This window comes from Polyodon spathula, chromosome 5, assembly GCF_017654505.1.
Source record: "Polyodon spathula isolate WHYD16114869_AA chromosome 5, ASM1765450v1, whole genome shotgun sequence".
Taxonomy (NCBI): Eukaryota; Metazoa; Chordata; class Actinopteri; order Acipenseriformes; family Polyodontidae; genus Polyodon; species Polyodon spathula.
The window spans coordinates 33,905,746-33,932,002 of NC_054538.1; the positions used below are offsets into that span (position 1 = coordinate 33,905,746).

The window sequence follows — 26,257 nt, forward strand, 5'->3', positions numbered from 1 at the left end:
CAAACACACATAGTCTGCTTTAAAACACAGGGCTTGAGAAGGGGTGGAGCAGGGAAACCTTAGTGATGAGAATCTGACGAATACACCGGTAAAGCTTTAGATCTCGTGGCCTGTCGATATATTGTTGTACCTCCTTATTATTACAAAACATTGCAAAAAAAAAGCAATTACCCTGTAAAATGTAGTAACGCACCACAACTTGTAATCATTCAGTACACAATTACACAAATGCTATGGAAAATATAACTATTAGACACACTGTCCAGATTTTTGCTTTTTATCAATGCAATGTTTTTATTTAAATGTATTATTTACAGCTTTTAAAGCTTCCTGAGATAATTTAAAGCTACCAAAATCATATAATCTTTTGTTATGTGGAAACACCAAATTGATGATAATTTTCACGTAAACATCATACAATAAATCAACTGCTGTTTTTCTTAAAATTAAAAAAAAAAAAAAAAAAAAAATGTCGTGTGCTTCTGTGATCTTTTAAACCATTATTGAGAAAAGACTTCTAGATTTCATTAAGTTTCCTTCACTACTGCATGTTAAATAGTTATGAAGAATTTATAACATCACAAAAATTCAAGTTAAATCCCATTTACTCTGTAATAAACCACATTCTAAATCATTATTAGTAGTAAGATTGGTTTCAAGCTATTGTGTTCATAATTTAGCTTATTATGGGATGGCTTCTTTAAATAGTCAACTGTTATTTTGAGTTAAAATAGTAATTATATGGAGGCTTAAAATATATTCATCATAACAAGTCCCTTCTGTAGGTTGTTTAGTTTTTGATTTCACAATTAAGGGCACTTTTTAAATGTAAAATCACCTTCAATATTAAGGCCACCCCTGTATTTGTATTCAGGCCAGTCTCACATATATCAAAACTATGTTAAGCTGCCTTAATAATAAGACCAACTGTTAAAATCTGCTCATAACATGATTATTTGAATGTTAATATAATGTAGAAAAATCAAAACCTACTAAAACTGATTAAAAGCAGTAATTGAAAACATTTTGTAAACAAGAGAAATGTGTTAATACTAATAACTTAAAATCGTATGGTATTAACATGTTACAATAACCTCAGTAGTAACTCCTCCCCACTTATACTTTTAGCAAGAAAAACATAACGGTTTAATGTATTTGTTGTATTTAGGGATTCCAGTGAATTAATACCAAATTGTAGTTTACACACAGCTGTGTCGATATTTCACTCAGAAATGGGCATAGAAAAATAAACCATGGTGCACAATAAGAATTTGAGAAAAGTATGCCTCATTTAGACTAGCTGTTAATGGTCACTTTGTAATTTCATTTCACATGCAGGCAAATAAATAAATACATACATAAATAAACACTTAAAAATGAAAGTGTTTGTTTGTCCTCCACTATTTCACTCGTAAGGAATATGCATCCCCAGTGTGGGACAAGATAAAATAAAAACTGCTGTTGTTTACACACAGTGATGCTAAAAAGCGAGTTGCACAACCAGCGGCGTCGGATTAGGCTGGTTTATAGCAGTTTACAAGGTTCAATTTGCACAGCAATTTTGCCGTTTACTACATTATGATTTTCCTAGCTACCCTTTACCGTGCTTATAACTCGTGCTCTGCCTTTGCAGTAGTATATATATATATATCGTTGCAATTACTTGGCACAAGGTGGGCTTGTCTACAATGACAATACAACGACTTATGTCATCCTGTGACTATACTGTCATTGAACAACCACCAAAATAGAGTGGGAGGAACCATTTTAACAAGGGGTGTGGTTAAATAGTAGAGAAAATGCACAATAAATAAGCACATATTTTCTTAGGCAGAATATGGTTAAGTAATGGGATTTGTGTTGCAAACAGCCTACTCGTGGTTAAATACAACTGATTGTTATTATTTCGGTACTTGTAAATAAATTGACCCTACCCGCAGTTAACGTTGAGAGTTCAAGGGCAGCTTGTGTTGTCACTACACTGCGACAGAGGGAGGAGGATTATAAAGTTACCGCATACTTAAATATCTGTTTTGTTTTAACAGTATATGCTTAGCTATGTTGTTCACAGTCGGTATTTTGGGCAGGTAAGGGTGTATTTTCAATTAAAGGAAAGAATCCAACACAGAGGCATGACATTCTATTTTTAAATTATTGGGGGCAAAGTCGTTTTTTCTGAAACCTCAGGTCAGGTGTTTTAAATTTCTAGACTATTTGTTTAAATCAGATAACAATTGCAGTCTAACTTTAGATGAAACGCTACCGATACATGCAGGGCAGGTGAGCTTCTGTTTATTCTAGCTGTTTAAACAATAAGGCTGACGACAGGCTATTTTGTTCGAATAATGGAATGTTCCATAAAGTTGCTCATGCCGGTGTAATATTCTGTGTCCCATAAAAGTTTGAATCACCTGCTTATGGTTCTATATGCAATCAGGTGGTTTTTGATTAGTAAAAACAAACAAACAAAAAAACACTGTACCGTAATAATGCAAATTTAGACTAACCCTCACCCTCACCCTCACCCTCACCCTTAACCTAACCTTAACATTAGAACAAAGTGTTCACTTCGGAATTCCAACAGAACACATCGTGGCGAAAGTGCGGAAGACGAATCGCCGAACACCTGATTGCACATAGTACAATAATCAGAGGATACAAAATTTTATGGGATACATACAGAATATTACACAACAGGTCATACAATTTATATTGCACGTTTGTACAGTCTGTAGAAGCAGGCCAGGGATTAAGTTAATAATGGAAGGAATAATGCCTCAACAGAGAACTCACTGTTGTAATGCATTATATGTAAGGCGACCAGATTTTTAAATCCTTAAACTTTATTTCTTTGTGAATAAATTCTCTTCCTGGGCTTCCAAGCCTATGGCTGGGATGCCAATTGTTTTTGTTAGGAAGTTGTTTTTTTATTTTTTTTTATTTTTTTCTTCCGCCCTTGTTTTTTTTTCAAATGGCTTTAAAATCAACACAGTTGCACGAAAACTCATGAAACTTGGTAGGGTGGTAGAGGCCTTTGGGAAGTTGTGTTGGAGTGAAAATAAAGGTCATAGGTCACACGGTTTGGTGGCAGTATTGGATTTTTCAAGAATTTTGGACAATTCAAAAAAATCTTCTCTGAAACCGCATATGGTAGAGATGTGACTCTTGGGGCACAGACTACCCTTATGCCCTAGATTTAGATTTGTTAAAGAGAAATCGATTGGTCACATGGTTTGGCAGCCATATTGGATTTGGCAAAAATATTCTAACATCTTCTTCTCTGAAACTTTGCATACATAGCCAGGGCAAGGCTGTCTATCAAGTTTGTTCAAGGCAAGTTGCTACATACAAAAAACATGGCCGCCACAAACCAGTCAAATTTTAGCTATGGTCAATTTGCATATATTGCATTGTTTATCTATGGTAAAATGTGGTAGAGTGATGAAACTTCATAAGAGTAGTAGAGGCCTATGGGAATTAATGTCAACGAAAGAATGAATGGTCACATGGTTTGGCAACCATATTGTCAGCCAAATGTCTGAAAATTGCAAAACTAGCTTTATAACTCCTTAGAGAGCACAGATAGTCATGTTTACTATGGAACACATATAGGAACCCACATATGCTCTATCAAAAAATGTCCTTGACCGTGACCTCTGCCCTCACCAAAAGGTCAAAGGAAAAACTAACTTATAACTCTTTAGAGAGTGCAGTGTCATAGTTACTGTAGAACACATATATGAACCTATATATGTGCTATCAAAAAATGCCCTTGCCAATGACCTCTGACCTCGCTTAAAGTTGCATGCCTGCCACAGGACTCCCCTGGGTCCTAAACCCTGCCAAGTACAGACTGGGATTATAGTAACCACACACCGGCAATGAATTTTGCAGACATCAAAGGTTTGCTGACATAACAGGGTTTACAGTTTTGAGCAAAATACAGGCGAAAAACTGTCCCGGGAGATGTCCAGGAAAAGGGTCCAAAATACAAGAGACTCCCTGTGAATACAGGAGAGTTGACAGGTCTGCAATACCCAATTTCCTGAAAATGTTGTGTAGTGATTTTTATATAGACTGCATATCAATTTTGCTACCCAAAACTCTTAATTTGCTACAAGTTTTTTATGCAGTAACATTGTTCTGATACCTTACGCTGCAGTTTATGACCAACCCTGAGTGAACACGTACATAATTACTGGTATTAATTTTTTTTTAACAAGTACATTATTAGTATCTTTCATAGAGCAGTAAACCATTGCTAATAGAGCTTCACTATAGGTGACTGAGGTTTGTACCGCCCCATGTAGTTACTTGCAAGGCACACAATGCAAATCGTATTGGACAGTGAAGTACACATACCTAGAGTACAGAACAACATGGATGCAATTTAAAGGTATGGTTTATTTTATAGACCAAAAGTAAAATGAAATAACTGTTAAAAACATAATGATTTTATAACAAGACAATGACCTAACATGATATTAAGTTTATTCGGTGTCTGTAAAATGCTAATTTGATCTGTCATGGAGATTATTTTGTTATAACGATAACCCTGGTTTCACCCACACTAAAAAGGAACACCTAGTAGGAGCAAATAGCTAGCTATAACGTTACCACGATCCAAGTAACGTCTTCCTTGTTTTATCAGTATGAATAAGTGCAATCTTGAGGTGCATTAATTTATTAGTTTTCTTTTTATAATAGATTATCACTGCCTTGCGTACTTCTGTTTAATTAGGGAAATGTGTGCTTTAACACAAAATGTTATATATGCCCTGTGACCTTTGACCTCAGCTAAAGGTCAAATGCAAAACTTACTTAACTCCTTTGAGAGTGCAGACAGTGTCATAGTTACTATAGAACAAACATATGAACCCATGTATGTTCTATCAAAAAATGCCTTTGCCCACAACCTCTGACCTCTGCTAAAGTTGAAATGCAAAACTTGCTTATCACTCTTTAGAGAGTGCAGATAGGGTCATGGTTATTATGGAACACATATAGAGACCTATAAACTTAATAGAGTTGTAGAGGCCTATAGGAAGTAATGTACACCAATGAATGAAGCTGATTGGTCACATGGATGGTGGCCATATTGACATTTTACTCAAAGTTTGTAAGTTCCATAACATCAGCACTTTTGCACAGAAACTCTTGAAACTTTGCAGAATAGTAGAAGCACATGGGAAGTAATGTCCATAACTGAATGAAACTGATTGGTCACATGGATAGCAGCCAATCGCAATGCTTAAATTTCACGATAACACATTGGAAGCCATAAAGTTGCTAACAAATTCTAGTTGTCTTTGTAATTTAATGTCTTCTCAAGTACAGTTATTACATTATATAGTAGCAATTCATTAATATCAAATTCCGAGATTCTATTCATTGCTGATTACTGTTGCAAATCTAGTTCCTTTTCTGCCTAAGAAACTGCATCTTCTCTCTTTGATTTCCACTTTCCATCTTGCTCAATCTCTATCTCTATTTCTATGCACTCCATCCAGTCTGCAAACCAGGCCCTTCCTGTATGAATATCTCAATATTTCTATTTATTAAATGGTTACTTCATAGAATCTATTATTTTTCCAAAATAGTTCATTTCTTACCATTTAATATGACATGGTATTTGTTCTGTATATTATCTTCTATTGTAGTTTCTTTTCATTAGGGTGCCGTGATTAATAGATACTAAGATTTTTTTCAGTCCTTTCTACTATTAAACTATTATTGTTAAAGGTGACGTGTTAAATAAACGACTGTGTGCAATAAATTAATCCCACTAATCAGCTTTTCTGAGTTTTGTTTAGAAGCTGCCCTGATTACAGAAAAAGGAATTTCCTTTCAGAGTAGATAAGTAAATAGTAATCCACGTAGGCAAACCCTTTAAGTTTCTCAGAACAGCTGAAATTCCAAGTGCCCCCTAACATGCTATAAGCTGATGTGCATCACTTAGAACAGAAAAGAACCTGTTAAAAACTTGTTAATTGTATTGCATTTTTCAGTACCAATCAATGAGCACGAGAAAGCATCTTCTGACAGTCTAAATGAGATAACTATGCATTTTACAAAGGCTAATTTTTTTGCTGATCTTGGCTGAAGTTTATGTTTCGACAGTCAACAGTATAGGCTGCGACATGGATAAGATTAATTTGTATTCCTTTTCTGATCAAATGAAATGTTGTCACTTCTTCACTTACAAAATGAATACTGTTTATTCTTCCTTAATATAAGCATAAGCATTAGCCCATGTAAAATGCGCAGAGAAGTTTTCAGATTGTCAGGAGTCGCTTTCTTATTATCATTGATTGGTACTGAAAAACTGCATAGACAAGGCAGGAACTGTCATCATACAATTAACACGTTTGAACAGGTTCCTTTCTGTTTTAAGTGATATTTAGAGAAATTTAAAGGGATCGACTCACCCCCAGCCCCTCAGTAATTCGAGCCCTGACATTTATCTCTCTTGCTGCAATGTGTTGTGTTTCTTCTATTAAACTAATGGCTTTGATAAAGTAAAATAATTATAAAATACCCTATATAGCTATCACACGTATGCAACAATTAGCATTAATCTTTATCTTGTCTATTTTTTTTCTTAAACTTTACAGGATAAAATATAATATTTTATCATTCTATGATGTTTTTATTTCTGTGTTAAATGTAAGGGGTCACCAAATTAAAAAGAGATTTGTCTTGCCATCTTATGTAGATATTTTTTTAAAGAAAGGTAAAACGAAATGAAGATGTAATTATTATTTTTTTTTGTAATTGTTTTAAAGTATTTGGATCATATACCGTACTAAACAATACATATATTTTTTTAATTAAATGGGCACCAGGAGACCTGCAACTATTGTATTTGATTATTACTAAAAAAAACATGAAATGTGTACTTAAACAAATAAAAAAATCTTAAACTTTAAAAATATTTTTACAACATTATTTTCACAAATAACTAGTTCATAAATTATTTTGTATTATTCACTAACATACGTTTTTTAGAGGGTACCGGTAGTGAACAGAACGTGAGTATAGAATTATCCTGTTGTTGAAGTATCTGGCTTTTCTGTTCTGTACCATATAATGGATCGTTATTGCTGTGTTACATGTTTGACAATGTGGGCAATAGTCCTTGCGTTATCAGTGCACTAGAGAGGACATTTTGAAAATAGCTTTTTAACAGACTTTAAAGTTATAAGTGTAAAAGGTTGTCCAGATGTTAATAATGAAAAGAAAAATTACAGGTATGCTATTTAAACACTTCTAGCAACACGTGGGGACGTGTAACGCTATAATTTTTGGAACCCAGCAACTTATTAAGCTAATAATAATTAATGTTTGACTTTGTCTTAAAGTACGTTTTTGACATTGACCTCAGTTTGGAGGATCCTGTCCTTGATCTAAAAGGCTGCTCCCATCCTCAGCATGGCCTTCAGAATGCTGTGTAGGTCCTGATCTTGACTCCAAAACTGACAGTACAATGTATTAGGAGGATTTTGAACTGTACATCAACTCTAAATTGAATTACTAATGAGTTTGTATAGATACAACTTTTAGGACATTGAATTGGAAATGGATGTATAGGTGGCTGCAGGATTCAGAAATCAATTTTTTATTTTGTAGACGTGCCACCAATTTGAGTCCAGCTCTAAGCCATGTCACTTCAAGACAGAAGCACACTCTGCCTGACCTGTCTTATGATTATGGTGCACTGGAGCCCCACATTAGCGCAGAGATCATGCAACTACATCACAGCAAGCATCATGCAACATATGTTGACAATCTGAATATTGCAGAAGAGAAATATGAAGGGGCACTAGCCAAGGGTAAGGACCACCTTTAAGTTGTTTATTGTGAGGTAACAGAAGTACATTTACTTATATTCCTTGTGGGACGTAAAGAAGATTAGGATATGGAAACAGTTTTGGGGGGGAGTCCTCAAGAGGACAAACTGTCCCTTTTGCAATATACCATAAACATGTGTTTTTATTTATTTTAGGTGATGTTACAGCACAGATAGCTTTGCAGCCTGCTTTGAAATTTAATGGCGGTGGTAACATCAATCACTCTATTTTTTGGACTAACCTTTCCCCCAGTGGTGGTGGAGAACCACAAGGCAAGTAAAAGGTAAATAAAAAAATACCTTCACTAAAACTGGGCTATTGGTTGATATCATGAATTGTTTGAAAAAAAAACACATGGTTTAAACTGTTGCATTGCAAGATTGTTGTAGCAAACAAAGGGGCCGATGTAAGGGTATGTGCAAAGTGATTTGCGTCTGCAAAACACCCATATTGCTGCCAAAAAACGCGTTTAGCTAGCGTAAAGTGGGACTTTAGCGGCCCCTAAGAATGCTGCGTATGTAAGAATGGTTTTCACCAGGTGTTCTGCACCTGCTACCAAATAAGAACTTTGCCATCATGTGGCTAGATGGCTTGGTGGTGACGTCAGACGACGAAGAAATAAACAGTACTGTGAGTCAATGAATGCGCTGGTGTGCAGATTTAATAAAATTAATAAAAGATTTAACAAAAGGCATGATGTCCAAATAAAACAGTAAAAAACAAACACAGACCTGCAACAGTTTCATCTCTCTCCCATTCTTTTTATCTGGATGGGGTATTTTAACCCCATCCAGGCTGGCAAACATTAATAACAGTAACACACTAAACCATGCCTTTTAAATAATAATAATACAACAAATACAAAATAACACAAAAAATAAAATATGCACAGGGGTCGGTGAGTATCCTGTCACACATCATTAATCCATTGAAATGATCTTGAAATGTATTTAAGTGAAGAAAAGAGCTTGGAATTGGTCAGGGATCTGGAATACTAAGCAGGAGCAAACATTTTCTCTTGTTGAGAACAGGCAGGAAAACCTTTGGAGGAGGGCAAGACAGAGAAGATCCTGCATATTCAAACCCTGGGTCACTTTATTTGGGATGGATTGTCCTCTCTGCTTGCCTCTCCAGCGGTGTCAGCTGTGATGTGGATGGCGGCCATCCTCCTGTTCCTGCTGCTTTTGCCAGTTTTGCTTTTGTTCGCCGAAGTAGGTCCTGCCACCTTTTCATCGCCTCGTTGACTGTCCTCCTGGTAACATCGACAGCATTGACTTTCTCTACTATAGCGGACCAGATGGCCTCTTTGGTAGCATAACTGATGTTGGCTTAGGCTTTTCGAAATAACTAAATTTCATGCTGTGACTTCAGCCATAAGGACTCTCAACTCCTCCTCAGACTTTTCTTTTCCGTGCGCCAAGAGGACTTTCCTGCCCTTCCTCTGATCTTATTTCTTTTGTTTAGTTTGATTTTCCTGCTCCACAAATCTCATACAGTGGCTACTGCTGTCTATTCTTAACTCACCTCTGGGCTGTAAGTGCGGCTTCTAAATAGCCTGAAGCACAGGCGGCCCTCATTGCGACCATCATTATCATGTGACCTAGGAGTTGTGTTGATTCACATTGTCTTCATCCAGACAATGAAATGTGGGGAAGCTATAAAAAAATGCCAAAAAGATGCTCGGATGTATTATAATAGTGTTGAATTTAAGTCAAGGGAAGTAATGTTAAAACTGTACAATGCATTAGTAAGACCTTAAGACTTAAGACTTAAGACTGTACAATGCATTAGTAAGAATATTCTGTTCAGTTCAGGTCACCTCGCTACAAAAAGGATGTTGCTGCTGTAGAAAGAGTGCAAAGAAGAGTGACCAGACAGGCTAAAATAATTGAATCTATTCAGTCTTGAACAAAGAAGACTACGTGGTGACCTGATTCAAGCATTCAGAATTGTAAAAGGTATTGACAATGTCAACCCAAAGGACTTTTTTGAACTGAAAAAAGAAACACGAACCAGGGGTCACAAAAGGAGATTAGACAAAGGGGCATTCAGAACAGAAAATAGGAGACACTTTTTTACACAGAAAATTGTGAGGGTCTGGAACCAACTCCCCAGTAATGTTGTTGAAGCTGACACCCTGGGATCCTTCAAGAAGCTGCTTGATGAGATTCTGGGATCAATAAGCTACTAACAACCAAACGAGCAAGATGGGCCGAATGGCCTCCTCGTTTGTAAATTTCTTATGTTCTTATTATTTGGGCGTGTTGAGTAATTTGCATTGCTCTTGAGCTCAATTTGGATTTTGCAGCCGCAGTTGTTTGCACTGCGCCTATTCTTACATCAGCCCCACAATGCTGAATACATGTAAAGGTTCCATTAATCAATATTGGCTAGGCCGCAGAGCTAATCTTGGACTCCTACCTAAGGTAATATTAGATACAAGTCCAAGAATAGTGCTGTCACGGTCTGTGAAACTAGGTGTATATGATTGAAAGTGATGAGTTAGTTAGACCACCAAAGGACATTTGTTTTGAAAATATTTTTTGTCCAATGACTCACCTGCCTCTGTTAACAGGTGGAAATCAACAACATTTAGTAACTTTTTCATCAGTGGCAAAAATCCCAAACTCTGGAAACAGTTTGTGACTAATGGCACAACTTGTTCATGTACCTGATGGACTTGACCCAGAAAGTTGGGGTGCTACTACAATGAGAAAATGAAAGTGATGCTTTTGAAGAGTCTATTATCTTACCTACAGCACAAGGTGGAATGGCTGCTGATTTACAAGATCCTCAGCGCTTCAAAAATAAATTCATTAGGAATAATTATTACTTTGCTAACATACAAACATCTGTTGTCAAGTAGAGCCTAGTAAATCATCTATCTTTTAATTTAAACCCATGAGACCTGAATTGTAATCTTACATATACAAATGTATTTGCCAGGGGAAGCCAGCAAGCAGTGGTGTAGTCCTAAATCTGAAGGTACCAGAACGCTACTAAAATAAATTTTTAAAACAAGAATTATTATATGAATTCAAATTGCATTTGTATACTTAACTTCTAGTAATACATATAGTAAATGCATTTATCTAATTTCTACAAGTATTTTCCAAAAAGTGTCTTTTTCAGTCTTGTCAGAATACTTTGTGCATGCGTGTGTGTCAGTGGCAGAACAATGATGTCTGGGCCAAGTTTTAGCATAGCTGAGAGGATTCCGCACGAAAGAGCTTTGATTGTGTTTGTGTCTACAGTCTCTGTCAAATTTTTTGCCTACTTAAAGAAATAGTTCAAAATAGAATACGTCCCTAATGCAGTTTTCATTGCATCAAGAGGACTACTGACTGACTCAGAGTTGTGTGGCAGATATGAGTAATTTGACTTTACTTGCCCATTATGCGGCACCACTGCTGCCTATAGAAAATAGTACTGGGACAGTATTTCGGCGCGCTCCAACTCAACTGCACCTCTGCTAGCAAGGTTCCTGTAACAAGAAATATATCAGTGGCAGGGGCGTTCCTGTTTTTTTTTTGTATCTTTTAGATTGGACCTTTTTAATAGAGACTGGGAAATCTGTGTGTTCAGAAGGGTAAAACTATTCTACTATTAATTTTCCTTTCTATGTGATAAACAGGGGAGCTTATGGAAGCTATCAAGTGTGATTTTGGCTCCTTTGAGAAAATGAAGGAGAAGATAGCAGCAGTGTCTGTTGGTGTCCAGGGATCAGGCTGGGGCTGGCTGGGGTTTAACAAGGAAAGTGGATGACTAAACATTACTGCCTGCCTTAATCAGGACCCTCTACAAGGAACAACAGGTTAGTCTTGTTTTGCACAGTTACACGTCATTTTTTTTTTACCCTTTATTTTAACTTGGATGTGTTTCAGAAAAGTATGATTTTATGCTGGGGTTTTGTGTGCATATTTTGCTTTTGATGATTCTGCTTTACTCTATATTTCAGTTGTAAGCCCTTACTCTGCCCTGATTTTTGTATGTATTAATTTTTACAGGACTCACTCCTCTGCTTGGAATTGATGTTTGGGAGCATGCCTATTACTTGCAGTATAAAAATGTGAGGCCTGATTATGTAAAAGCTATCTGGAATGTGGTCAACTGGGAAAATGTAGCTGAAAGATTCCAGGCTGCAAAGAAGTAAATTAATCCGAATGTCCATCGCTATGTTGCTGTGAACTTTTTGCTAGAACTCAAGTTCAAACGCACAAATCCTTACTTATTTGCCCAGGTAAAGAAGTCATTACTGGTTAATGAAAGTGCTTTGCAAGAGAGTTTAACTAGCTTGAATGTATGAGTACAGCTTGGTTTTGAAATGTTGGTAGTCTATCATGTGATGTTAAAATGTTTTAATAAGTCAAATGTTGTTGAATTCCTTATGCATGATTTTTGTAGTTGAATTGTCATTAATAAAATAAAAGGGGATGATCTTATCTCTCGAATGAAAAAGTTATGTGCTTTTATTTCTAAAAATATTGGATGTCTTGATAAAACGTTACTAATAGATCATCATAGTTGGTTTTAAGGTGACTCGATGCTTTCTGATAATACCACTGGATGTGGGTCTTTTCTGTTAGCATTTTAATATTGTTTATCAAGCAGTTTAAATTAAGGGGATCCTAGGAGGGTACAATTGAGTTAAGCTAAACAAATAAATCAAGTACACCAGGGTGCAGATAGAATGCCAAAGTAGATCAACTACAACAAAATGCAGAGCATGCTCCTGAAATTCAGAGGGGTGGAATAAGATGTTTATCATGTTGTATTGTAACTTGACAGTAGGTGGTGCTATTGGTCTACAGTTTACTCTACTGGTAATTGGAGTGAAATGCTAGTAGTCCTAGCCAACACACATATATCTCCTATAGGTTTAACTCAGGTAAAGGACAGAAATTGACACAGACGGGACTTTGGTCCACAAAAAAGGACTGTTCTTTTAAAATGTACCTTTCAAAAAAATGAACAAATACAGACATTAAAGGAGAACTATATTCAAGACGCCCAGTATATCTGTATTTCTATGATCAGCAGTGGTATTGTGCTTTAGCTCAGGCAATGATGAGATCAGGGCTACAGTTTTGCTTGTTGACACACACACAAATGTGAATTAGTGCAGCCGGATAAACGAGCCTGCAAAATGTTGGCCTGCATTGTGAGAAATTTTATATCTCTGCTTTATTTTAACAAGTGTTATTATAGCCCTGGTCTCTTCTGTTCCATCAGCCTATTGAGATTATTAAATATTAACTGATGATTCTTCTGGAAAATATGTATGCTTATTGATAATATTATTCTTAAGCAGATTAAGTGTGAATGTTCTGTTCCTGACCTGTTGGTATCACTGTTTATCTGCAGATAACACGTGCTATTATATTGGTCTCTAATGTACATACACTATTCAAATTTCATGATGATTCTAGATGACAGTACGTGTGTCCAGAAATCCTAACAGCTAACTTGATTGTTTTCTTTTAATATGTTATAAATTGTTGATTTGTTATAAACATCTGCGTGGCAAAGTTGTGAATGGATGCAGGTGAGTGCAGTGCAGTGCAGATTAATCACACAGACAAACGATTCACAGGTGAAAGGGTATTTATTTATGATTATAATGTCCAGAGCCTTGAGGCAACAACCTGCAAACAATAACAATCATGGAAGTGGTACAGCGGCGTGTATCACTCCTGTTTGTAATCCCACGGATTTGACCCGCAACCAAAAAGTCCCATCTTTCCTCACCCACACAAAACACAAACACAGACACAGTTTCGACAGTGCGTGATTTTAGTGCTAGTGGTGCAAAGACAGCTCCTGTAGTGGAAAAGGTGACTTGTGACATCCAGGTTTACCCTGGCCTGCGGCTGCAGCTCCAGATCGTGTTTAGTAGTCTATAGTGAGAAGACAAACAACATAAGACACACAGTGTTCATACACTGACTGACAACACTCACGTCTTTTGGTCTCAATAATATGGGCTCCTTCTAGGTCGTTTCGTATAACCATATGCAAAGGAACCGATCACTGAAGCTACGCCTCCTATTTATACCCTCGCCCATGACCCCTAGGTTAACAAGCACATCCGCTCCTCCAATCCTCGGATGCCACGCTGTCTACCGTCTGGGTCAGTGAGCTTGGGTGCTGTAGCTCAGCCCCCCTCCTAAATGGCCGACTTCCACCTACCCTATGGAATGTCTTGCCATTTGCTTACGGTTACTGTGTTCCTTCTTTCTAGTGTCCTCACAGGTCGGGAAGGAGATCTAAATTCAAGCGTCATTCGATCTCTCGCAATCTGTTATGTATTAAGAGTGGAGGGGAAGGGAGGGAGGGAGGGGTCAGCCAAAATGTCAAAACGCAGCATAATTGGTTGAGCAACATTGTGTGTCCTACTTTTTTATTTATTTATTTATTTATTTTTTAACACCGGTCTTGCAATTCTAAGCATTTGTATGGACTTTAACATTCTTTTGTTGTTAATGATCTCTTTTTGGCAGCTGACTCTGATGCACTTTCCATTTGGGTTCTGTTAGACCTCAGTTCTGCATTTCACACTGTTAATCATACTGTTCTTCTTAGCCGTTTGGAGTTGTGTGTGGGCATCTCTGGCACTGCTGTACGGTGGTTTAGATCTTACTTGTCAGATAGAAAGCAATGCTTTTCAACGGGTGGTTATTCATCCAACCCTAGTCCGGTATCCACAGGTGTGTGCCTCAGGGTTCTGTACTGGGACCCCTTTGATTTAATAGCTACATGCTGCCACTTTGACAGATGATACGTTGTCATGGCATTTCCATTCTTATGCGGAAGACACACAAATATATTTACAGACTACACCTGAAACGTGGCTGTTTCTGTTCTTCCTCACTGCTTGACACAAATTAAATTATGGATGCAGCAACATTTTCTGCATTTAAACTCTGGTTAAACTGTGGTAATGCTGCTCGGCTCTCCCTGACAACTGAGCAGTTGCGACTGTTTCAGTATTGTGATTGGTGGGCTTGAAGTTAAATCTAGCTCTGAGGTCAGGAATCTAGGTGTGGTTTTCAACCCTAGTTTAACCTTTGAGTCTCATGCCTATAATGTCACTAAGGTGTCTTTTTTCCATCTCCGTTCTATTCTTTCCCTATTTGATGTGGAGAGGCTGTTGCACGCCTTTGTCTCCTCCCAACTTGACTACTGCAATGCCTAGCTTGTGGGTGCGTCAAAAGCTACTCTAGGCAGTCTACAGAACATGCAGAATTCCCCTGCTCGTGTTTTAACTAGATCCAAATTGTGTGTACATATCACTCCAGTTCTGGCTTTTTTGCACTGGTTGCCTCTTAAGAGCAGGATTGACTTTAACATTTTATTGTTAACTTAAAAGGCCCTTAACGGTCTGGCTCCTAGCTACATTTCAGACCTGTTAAAGGATGTTCCTGGACGTAATTTGCACTCTGCGACCTCTGATTTGTTAAGAATTCCCAGAACTAAGCTTCATTCCATGGCTGATGGAACATTTTGCTATTATCAGGCAGGCAATCAAGCACTCTAAAACCATAGATATTTTTAAGAAACAACAAAATGCATTTTTATCTATTGGCATTCCATCAGTTAGGTTTTATTGTAATTTGGATCACTCTGTTTTATATTTTAAGCTAAAAATATGTATTGTCTGTGTACCTACTGTGTTTTTACAACACATGTTGCTGTGTTTTTATTGTTACTGTGTTTTATATTGTAAAGCGCTTTGAGATGCTCTGCATTTAGGCGCTATATAAATTTAAAGAATATTATTCCTAGCCCGTTGTGTAGAAAAAGCTAAAATATTAAAAAATAAAACTGATAAAAAAAGGGTTTGGTTTTGTGGACTATACACTGTTCTTTTAAAAATTACAGCCTTTTAACATCTGGGGGGAGCAAGACTGCTAAATGGATTTAGAACTATTTCACACTCACTGTCTGACTGATTCTGCAGCATAAGTTGGTATCAATTATTTTTTATCAGTTTTATTTTCATCAGACTTCAAAGGTAGAATATAGTGCAATTTGATCCTGTATGTAGATTAGTTTCATGCTAATCTAGAAACCACAAGTAATATAATGTATTGTGCAGACTTCTGCAGGAGAATTACTTTCTTTATAGATTTACTCTGTTTTAGCTAATGTAGCTGGCACTGGAAAAAAGGCATCAAATGTTCCGCTTTGTATTGGGAATGGCTCCAGACATGCCTTGACTTGGAATCAAATTTAATATCAATCATTCCGGTTTGCCAGGTGACCAGCAGTACTTTCTTCAATCCCTGCAGATCTCCAAAGTGTGATCTGTCAATATGATCCTATACATGTTTTTTGGGACTCAGGTTCTGGGCAGGGCAGTGGTTGTGTTCTACTTTGTACTTTTACAAATTTTCTTGGAGGCGTTGCTTTTGTTTACCCAGGGCGTCATCCGGTCAAATCAACAGAGCAGCCAATGTATAGAAGTACAGCAGCACTAGATTTACAAAAAGACAAGTAAAATATACAGATATAACATGTAATACAAATCAAAATATTAAAATGTCCGTTTAATCTATTTACCCATTAAATGTACGTCTGGTTTACACCATATAGAAAGCGCTTAGAATTCAGTAAATGCAAGTCGTGAGGACTAAAGACTTTTTAATAAATTCAACTTAATTTGTAATCTAACCTAGTGTAAAATATTCAAACATAAAAGTCCCCAAAGTCTCTTTGCCACAACCGTGATGAAGTTATTCTGGTGAATTTCAATAAGGTGAATTATTTTAATCCAACATGCAGATAGGGACTTGATGTTATGTTATTTTATGTTAACCTCTGGCGTAAGTGAAGGCAAATACTTTAGACCATACTCTGCCCTGTTTCCACAATGCAGTGGTTATTGTTTTCAGCTCATGCACACAGAATGCTGGCCTTTCCTGGGTCAACATCTGTCCTGAATTTTCAAACTCTTGCACTGTTCCTAGTTTTTCTGTTTCTGTGTGACCAAGATACAAACTACCTTATATTGTAGACAGATAAAACATTTACACCATGTGTAACTTTTCCTGTTTCGTTAAATGTCGATATTGCATTTGGTTAATTTATTTTTGTGTGAAACTGATATTTTATGCAGACATTTCTGGTGTTACTTAATTTTAACCCATCAAATATAAAGGCATTTTGATATTTTCACAAAATGATAAAAAAAAAAAAAAAAATTTAAATGTAAAAAAAAATTACATTTTTTTAAAATATCAAAGCAATGATCTCACATTGAATGATATTATGATATTATACGTTCACATCACTAATCACATTTAAACCATGTTCAGTTTACAACAAAATATAATTTCTTGTTTACTGTTCTTGGATTCTTCCATAGTTAATCGGTGCACTGCACATTATAAAGCAGAGCTTGGTAATAATTCAGATTGTTTAAATTCCCCACAAGGGTGTTGTAATTTCAACCACTGGGACACAGTCTGTGCCCAGAAGCCTTCCATCCTTTAAAACAGTGTATAATTCAGGTGCTCAGTCTCTTCTCTTCTTGTGTCTGCATGCTATGTGTCAATTGACTTATTAGACCCGCTGTGGGCATATAAGGGACAGGTGGGACACCTTTATAAGGAGGTCTCCCAGACTTTATAGAAGGGCAGAAAGAAGGTGGTTAAGGCCAAATGGTTATAGTATGGTGTAAAGCAGGGGTCTCCAATCCTGGTCCTAGAGAGCTGCTGTGGCTTCTGGTTTTCATTTCAACCAATCTCTGTTACTTAATTGAACCAATTATTGACTTAATTAGTCAAGATTAACATGGGTTCCAGATCTTTAGCCACTGATGATGTAAAGACACCTATAAAAGCTGCTGGATAGGGGCTCTCCTGGACCAGGTTTGGAGACCCCTGGTGTAAAGGATACAATTGTAAACTTGATGGTCCATCTGAAATGTGAATTCTGCTACCAGAACAGTATCGTAAATAAAGGGAAAGTAGGACGGTCTGCCCTTTTGATTGTTTGGCTGAATGGCCCAGTTTTTTTGTTTGGGAACAAGTGTTTGTTTTTTTTTATTCTTTTTGCTTTGCTGAAATAATAAAAATGAACAACTGCTTTAAACCCGTCTCCCTTTGGTGCTGCACTTTTTTGTGACTGTCAGGAGGTGGGTGGTGTAGGAAATAAGTGAATGTCCAAACAGTTGTTGTATTCCAAAAAGTGACCGTCTCTTTATTTTGTAATGGTTAACCCTGCTACCAACAGTGGTATTAGGGGAAGACAGGTGGTGGGTTGCTGTCCCAAACAAACGAAAAAGATTCTTAAATAAAAAACAATAGTCACACAGTCCATTCCACAAGTGCAGACACAGGGTGACATGCTGGGGAAGTGCAGGTGCTCCAAGGAAAAGTCCAAGTAGGTGTGCTGTGGCAGTGCAGATGTGGGGAAGGGGAGGGGGGTGGTTCCCGGATTCATGCCCATCTGCAAAATACAAAAACAAGCACCACTCCGGCTTGTTTACGTTTCAGGGTAAGGGTCCGTACTCCGGTAGCTGCGTCCCCTTTGTACTGCCAGACTCCTCCCTGTGATCAGTGCAGCACCACACTCTATCCAATCGGTGCACGCAATACAGCTGATCACAATGGAGTTGTTCCACAGTCATACAGCTACGCCCTTTCCCCAAGATGACCAGCTTCCGGTTTCATCCTACCATTGAGCCAGCCCATCTCTGAAAGCGTACCAACCAACCTTACATTGTGCCCTTCCAGGTCGGGAGGTAGATTTACGGCTCGTTCCTAATCTCCCAGTCAGTGACCCTTGGGATCCTGACCATTTACAGACTCACATTCATATTTACGGTTCTGTGTTTTTACTAGAGTGAATTTAAAACGTGTTGGCAATAACCTGCTACTTTTGATGGAAACTTCTGAAAATATTTGCATCTGAAGGCATTTAAAATTCCAATTTAAAATCACTCCAGCCCAGACTTTTCCAGTTGTTTTTGTAACCTTAAAAAAATCTTAGGGAAGACTAATGAGCAGTAAAATTTAAAACTTTACAGAATTAAAAAAAAAAAAAAAAAATAGGTAAATGCTTGTTGCTTTTGGAAAGCTTCACGATACTGCCTTTCAGTAAAAACATACTGTTCTTCCAAAACCAAATTGTTGGTGCTGCTACTGTACAGATGTCAGTAATTATATTGCTTGATATTAATAAATAGCCTGGGTTCTTAAACACTCCCGACTGCTATAAGTTTGCATGTTTCCAGTGTTGGATGTGCTGAGAATCATGTCTTACACATTGGGAAACTATTCCTGCTCTGATTAAGCACGGTCTAGTGATGTAATTAGGTTTGTCAGTTTCTCCCTCATTGTATCTTCTACCCTCAGCTCTCCTAGTAGCTTGCCAACTTCAGCTACACTGAGACTGCAGAAGCCACTCTAGTGGTCCCAGACACTACTGAAGCTGGAAACTGAATCATTCAAAGACACCTAGATTGACAGCTGACAGGTACATTAGTTTGGATTTATAATAAATATTTATTTTGTGTTTCCTGTCTGGTCAGCTGGGAGGGGGTCCTGATTTGGGGCAGTACTGTATGATTTCAAATTAAGTTATTTGGTAAAATAATTCACTGTAGATGTGGGCAGCTTTATACATAGCATAATGTATGCATTTGAGTGTACCTTTTAGGGTACAAGGTAGTCGAACTGGCAAGAGGAACACAAATTGATGGCCACCTCCAACGTGTTTAAAACCTTAACTGTTACTCAGTAGCACGAGTTTGAACTCTTCACAATGTGGCAGATGTATTGGCACTACAATATTTTGTCTTTAAAAAGACAGTCAGTCTGAAGCTAAATGCACTATACCAAGAATTGCTGGTTGATTTGTTGATCTGTTTTATTTCAAGCCCTGGATCTAGATTCTGGACAAGTGGAAACCACTGTAAATTGAGTGACATTCTTAGATCCATGACTGTACTTTACAAAAAAATTAACAATAGAGAGAAATAAAAACTGTTGGAAAACAACCTCTGGTGGTCCAGACCTAGAATAAATCTAATCCAGTTTTACATTTACATAGAATAATGATGCAAAATATTTCAAGGCAACAATGGAGAGATCAGATGGCTTCAGGCATCAGACCAGGGAAATAAAACCAAAAGAAGGAATGGTGGGGCAAAACTGAGATGCTACGACGCTCAGTGCTTTTATTAAATAAACAAACAAAAGATTTACACAAAACACAACCACACAAAAGTTGGCCAAAACAAACAAACAGAACAAAACAAGTATTGTGCTGGTGTAGACCCAGCACGCTTAGCAATTGTTTTATATTTACTTTAGGCTTTACTTTCCTTCACCACCCGATTCGTTCCGTCTCTTGAACACACTCAACACCATGAAGCCTAAGCTGCAGATCTGTTATATTAATGACCAAGGGATTAACTGGCTAACAGTTATCTTACTATCCCTTGGTCACATTTTGCACAGGTTTAATAAGACTGTCAGCTAATTATATACTGAGTAGTTGATCAGTCAAGCATCTTCACGAGGTATTCTAAAACATTAAAACAATAACAAATAATGGTGCCGGTTTTTCGTCAGCGCCACAAAACAATAATAATAAAATAAATCACAATTATTACAGTTATATACAAAAAATACATATCAAAAATTACGTAAAAGAGCAAATACAAAACAGTACGTAGCGTAGAGGAGGTACAGCCAGTCTTCTAGTGCAGGCGGAGCGGAGAGGTCGGATTGGGGTGTAGGGAGAGATGAGGGTCTGGAGGTAATGGGACGAGGAGTTGTATGAAATAGTTGATGAGGAAGGGTCGGATTCTTTGTATGTTGCTCAGGAAGAATCAGCAGATGCGTACTGGAGTGGAAATGTGCTGGGTGTAGGAGAGTCACGGGTCCAGGGTTACTCCGAGGTTCTTGGCTGAGGAGAAGGGAGAGAACAGGCATCTCCTTGCTGGATTCCCACAGCTAAACTCCCACAGATAGACTCCCGGCTCTTTGGCTGGCGCTTCGTGCTGGCGCACAAATAGGCTAGCTGTCTATTATACAAATTAGTTTCAGCATGTGCAAATCCTCTGTGAAACAAATCTTTCTTCTTAGCAAACTGTCTTGTCCATCTGGATACTTTTCAGTAAATAACAGTGCACAAATATACTTAGGGGCGGGACACTCCACCACAAGAGGAAACAACAAAAAATAACCTGTGGGGATGTGGCAGAGCTGAGACCCTGCACAGGTAAATAATGTTTTGTTGAGTTTGTAAATAAAATATGTATCATTTGAAAATAGAGTTTGTAGTAGATATGTCAGGGCTGGGAGATTAGAATTCCCTCCCTGCCTAGTTCAAATTCATGTGCAGCATGTGGCCAGGTGCTGATTGACTAATTGATTATCAATTGACCCTGGCCACATGCCTTTAAATGAAGGCTGAAAAGCCAGTACTTTGTTCTTCTTCATCTACCTTCTTGAAGAGCATGACTGCATGTACAACCAGGGTGAGTGAACCAAATCCTGAAAAAATTGACACAAGTTGATAGCAAAAACATAATCGGGCAATTTAAAACATACTGTTTAAATAATTATTTTTCTTTTTAGAAAACAAAAACAAATACAATCCTAATTTTGCCATGGAATATGAATAATATGTCTATATATGTTGAATTCGGGAAGACTTTTAAATACAAGTGTTAAGAATATTCTTAATTTACTTTTAAGTTTATCTTTTAAATAATTGTCTTTCATCTTAATATTTTAATTTAAAAATAAGATTCTGAGCTGTTAGTAAATATAATATCAACACTTTCCACATTTAGTTTTGTAGTGATTTTAAATCACGAAGTATGAAAAAGTATTTTTTTTTTTTTTTAGTATAGTATTGGCATCATTTCAAAAAGTGTTTAGTTTGAAAAATATATTATTTAATTCCCTTACCAGCAGAGGAAAAAAAAAAAAAAAAAAAAAAAAAAAAAAAAAAAAAAAAAATTATTTAATTCCCTTACCAGCAGAGGACGCACTTTACTTACATTTCTTTAATTATGAAAAACCAGACGTCCTTCCTGCAATGTATCTGTCCTGTGTTCATTCCTTTGAAGTTCTAAAAGTGGGAACATTTGACAAGTTATCGGTGATAAGCAATGGTTGAGGCTTTTGCACAGCTTGAGATTGAGTTAAACCGACGTAGTGTCGAAATGGTATCTGTTCTGCTGAAGGTGTTAAAAAGCGTCTTTGAAGTCGATCTGGCTGTCACCTGAAAAGGGATTTCAAACAAGACAGTATTTTCTAGTAATCAACATTTTAAAACCTACTTTTTCTGTTTTTCCAGTCCTTCTGCCTTTTTGAAAAGGAGTTTTGTATTATAATTAAACTCAAATATATTTAAAATAATTAATTAACAGTAAGACAATTTAAATACGGTGGTGAACACCTTGTGTTTACCTTTTTACTGTTAGACCTATACGTGATAGTCAGATAAATTATTTTACCAGACAGCAAAGATCACCAACGCTTACCAAAAATGGCCAATTAGAAAACCCATTTGGTGTCATAGAAAGGAAACATTTAGGGGGTCTCTGAGTGGCTCACCTGGTAGAAGCACAGCCATGTGGTATGCATGGTGAGACGTACAGTCTGGGAAGTGCAAGTTCACGTTCTGGCTGAGCAAAATTGGCAGTCTTTGCTGGGGATTCCGGAGGGAACGTCGCACTGGCTCTAGAGGGATGGAGAGGCAAAGCCACCATTCTCATTGTGCTACAGCTGACCCCACCTGCCAGGCACCTGGAAAGCTTAAGCAGACACCTGCAAGGCTGGCCTTTGACCTCCAGAGTTCCTAGGCGTAAGAAAAAAGCTAACTTGGTCGTAAGGACGCCCACTTAACCTTTGGTTCTCCTTAGCTGTGTGGGGAATTGCTTTGATGAGGCAACATAACTGGAAGTTGTAAATTGGGGAGAAAATCAGGAGTAAAATAATTGGGCACTATAGCAGGACATGGCATGTCAAAAAAAAAAAAAAAAATGCTTGCTCAGTGCTGCCAACGTACCAGGTACGTCTTAATTAAAAACATGTTTAAAAAAAAATGAAAAGCTGGATAGCCATTATTTCACTCTGGATTGATCATCAAGAAGTTTGACCTGTGTGTCTTAATGTTATTTTTCTCCAGTGATTGAGTCAGCGATCAGAGGCTAAAATAAACATTAGGAACCACATGTTTTTTTTTTTTAATTTTTATTATTATTATTTCAGCTGTTGTACTTGAAACCTCTCAGACTTTGTTGTGTCTGTCTGATTTGGTGTTGAAGAGAAAGTTTAGGTAGCAGGCTAGGTTTGGCTCATTTTTCACAAATTGACCATAAATACTAAATATTTGTATAATAAATATAAATATTTGACCATAATTCATAAAATATATTGTTTCGGTTATCTTTTTTTTTTGTTGGTAATTGCATCTTTTTTCTTGCTTTCTAATTTTATGTAGCTCTCATGTAATTTGTTTATCGTCCCCAACTTTACCCCAATTAACTTTTCCTAGTTGTTTATCACTGGTTAAGTTTTTGAACATTTGGTAACCCAAACCATTTTGTATACTCAGCAATATCTGGCACAGCATGGAAACATACCAGCCTTGTTAGCCAACAAACAGAGGTGTGGCAAGAACTTAAATACACAGACAAAAAAGATGTATACTTCCTCTCCACCATCCACGATGAGACTACTGCGACAGTATTACCTGGGACTCCAGAAGGGTTATGGGTAACAAACCACTGATAGGAGATGTTATGTTACCTTTTCCTAAAATCAATATTTTGTGCAGATTAAAAAAAATGTATACATCTGCCAGGGTATCTCATTCTTTGGTGGCATACTGGGCTCATGAAATTGAGTTGGTCGGGGCTGTCTAATATGAAGTGGAAAAGTAAAAATGGCCTGGTGTCAGTCTAAGCAAGGATTAGAGGCTTTGTCATTAATGAATAAACTTTCCCAGTGGCCTATGTACAAGTTAGCATAATTTGGGGCAAAGAACAATCCCATTTCTGTGCCCTTAATTTGCAAATAATAATTTGTTTTTAAACAAGAAATAATTTAGTTAATTCCAATAATATATTATTTTTAACTTGGCCCACTTAGTAGGCTAGACAAATAACACAAAATAAATCAAGGTTTTGCATTGACAAATTAGTTTTAATAATACAAATTTCAAGGGACCAGCAACACATTTTGCATTATTATTATTAATAATAATCTTTGTATAGCACATTTCATAGTGGACCACCATCACAAAGCACTTCATAGAGGTAGGCTGTGAACTGTATATTACATGCAGAGTCACTTACAATAGAACAATGATTTAACATCCCATCCACTGGACAGAGCACAAGGAGGTTAAGTGACATACTCAGGGTCAGTCAGTGGCAGGAGGTGGGATTTGAACCAATGACCTGCTGGTTACATGTTCTGGACTTTATCCACTGGACAACACTGCCTATATACTAATTTGTACTATCATAAGTATACTATAAGCCAAATGCATACTGTGAGTTTGTATTTGTTAGTCAGGGGTGCAGTGCTAAATTGTGCACAATTACAAACCACCTGCACATTAATAGAATAGGTGTGTTTCCTATTCCTGTACAGATGCTCATAATGAGCTGGAGGGGTTAGCGGCACATTTGTGCAGTCAATTGCTCCCAACACGTTGGGGAAACCAGAAATGTCATAGAAATGTGTTTTCAAGGCTTGTAGGTACACCCTGCATTTATAGAAAAATAGGTATTTGGGTATTTGCTTCAAATGCATTGAGCACAACTGGCAATGCACGAGAAAAAGCGGACTGGGAAATGCCAGGAACAGCTGCCACAGTCCCCTGATGGACTTACAGGCAAGATAATGCAGGGTGGACAATAGTTTGACCACTGCAGGAATAGGGTGGTTTCTCTGGGTGACAGGCTCCAGGTCATCTTTTAAATTAGACAGCAGCTCAAGAATTATGTGGCTGCTGAACCTGTACCTGTGCTTAATTTGGTCTTCATTTAAATTGAAAAGGGTAATGAGTACGAAATACCCTCTCTTCTCATACTACAAATCACTCATTCTTGCTGAAGACAATGTCACCTTGCTTCAATCACAGCGGCCATGGTTAGGGGATAGTATTTTTCATACTGCCTTTCAAAAAGGTGTACTAATTGCGTTTAAAACATGTTTTTAAATGTTCTTGACAAATCGATGCAATTGTAAGTGTCATGATTGACGGCAGCTTTAGTGCATCTCATTATAATATTTGTGAACCCTCATTTGAACTATCTCCACCCCATTTTTGCAAATTTATGCAGGAACGCCCATAATTACATATTCACCTAAGGCTGAACCACAAAGAAAAACTGTGCAGCAAAGCATTCCCTAAAAAGTCACAAACAGATTTCCTCTTGTTTAGTACATTTCACCCTAAACTTTGAATTGTTTGAGACTTTTGTGACCGCCGCAACACTTTACTACATTTATCCCTCAGAGTAATTCAAACTTGTTACCGCCGACTGCAGAAGGATTATGAGTAACAAACCATTGAAGATAGTGAAAAAATGAAAATGGCCTGGTGTCAGACTAGGGCATGTAAACACCTGAAACACTGTATAAAGGTGCACATATTTGGTCTCTTGGGACACTGAGCAATTCAAAACCACTGTCTTGTCAACAGTGGATCTAAAGCTGTTAGATTTCCAGGTTTAAATATTGTAAAAGTTATTTTTACTACATACAGTGACATTACCTCAGACTGCAGATGGATTATGGGTAATAAGCCATTGAAGGGAGATGCTGTGTTACCCATTTCTAAAATCCTTATTTTGTGCAGACTAAAAAAAAAAACTATGCTTATGCCACAGTATCTATTCTTTGGTGGCGCACTGGGCACATGACATTAGGGTTGGTGATATAGCCTACACCATGGGCTGCATAATTTGAAGTGGAAAAGTCAGAGTGGCCTGGTGTAAGTCTAGACTCTATAGCAAGTAAAAAAAACCTCAACTGGCATGTGTATTCAGGAACACTTGTTGGTAAGTCTAGATGCTGATGTCGGTCAAAACAGCATTTATTTGTTCTATTTATAGAACAATTTCACAAACCAAGGTTTTGCTGACTGTTTCCATGACTCATAATTTATTGCTGGAATTGCAAGGAGCAAAGCAAACTAGGGTCATCAGGCTACTCTCCATATGTAAATGCAAATTATATTTGAATAAGATGCAATTATATCAACAAGTACACTGATACAAATAATGTAGTAGAGTCGGCGCTGCTTTATCGGACGCCTCGGTAGGAGTAAAAATACCCTGAATAAATGTCTGTCCCAATTAAATGAGAGGCACTTGAGACGACATTAGTCACACTTTTTTTTGCTTCTAAATGAAAAGAAAAATAATA

The 26,257-nt window shown here is 37.3% G+C and overlaps 1 long non-coding RNA gene and 1 pseudogene across 1 annotated transcript in view; both read left to right on the top strand.

The window, feature by feature from the left end:
* The first annotated feature begins 7,329 nt into the window (after window positions 1–7,329).
* On the top strand, window positions 7,330–12,308 carry LOC121315878 (annotated as a pseudogene).
* Window positions 12,309–18,948: 6,640 nt separating this feature from the next.
* The window catches only part of LOC121315879, a 60,749-nt gene continuing 53,440 nt past the window's right edge, over window positions 18,949–26,257 (top strand). The window contains exon 1 of the long non-coding RNA XR_005950338.1: window positions 18,949–19,331. This is a non-coding gene — a long non-coding RNA (uncharacterized LOC121315879). The remainder of the gene's footprint in view (window positions 19,332–26,257) is intronic.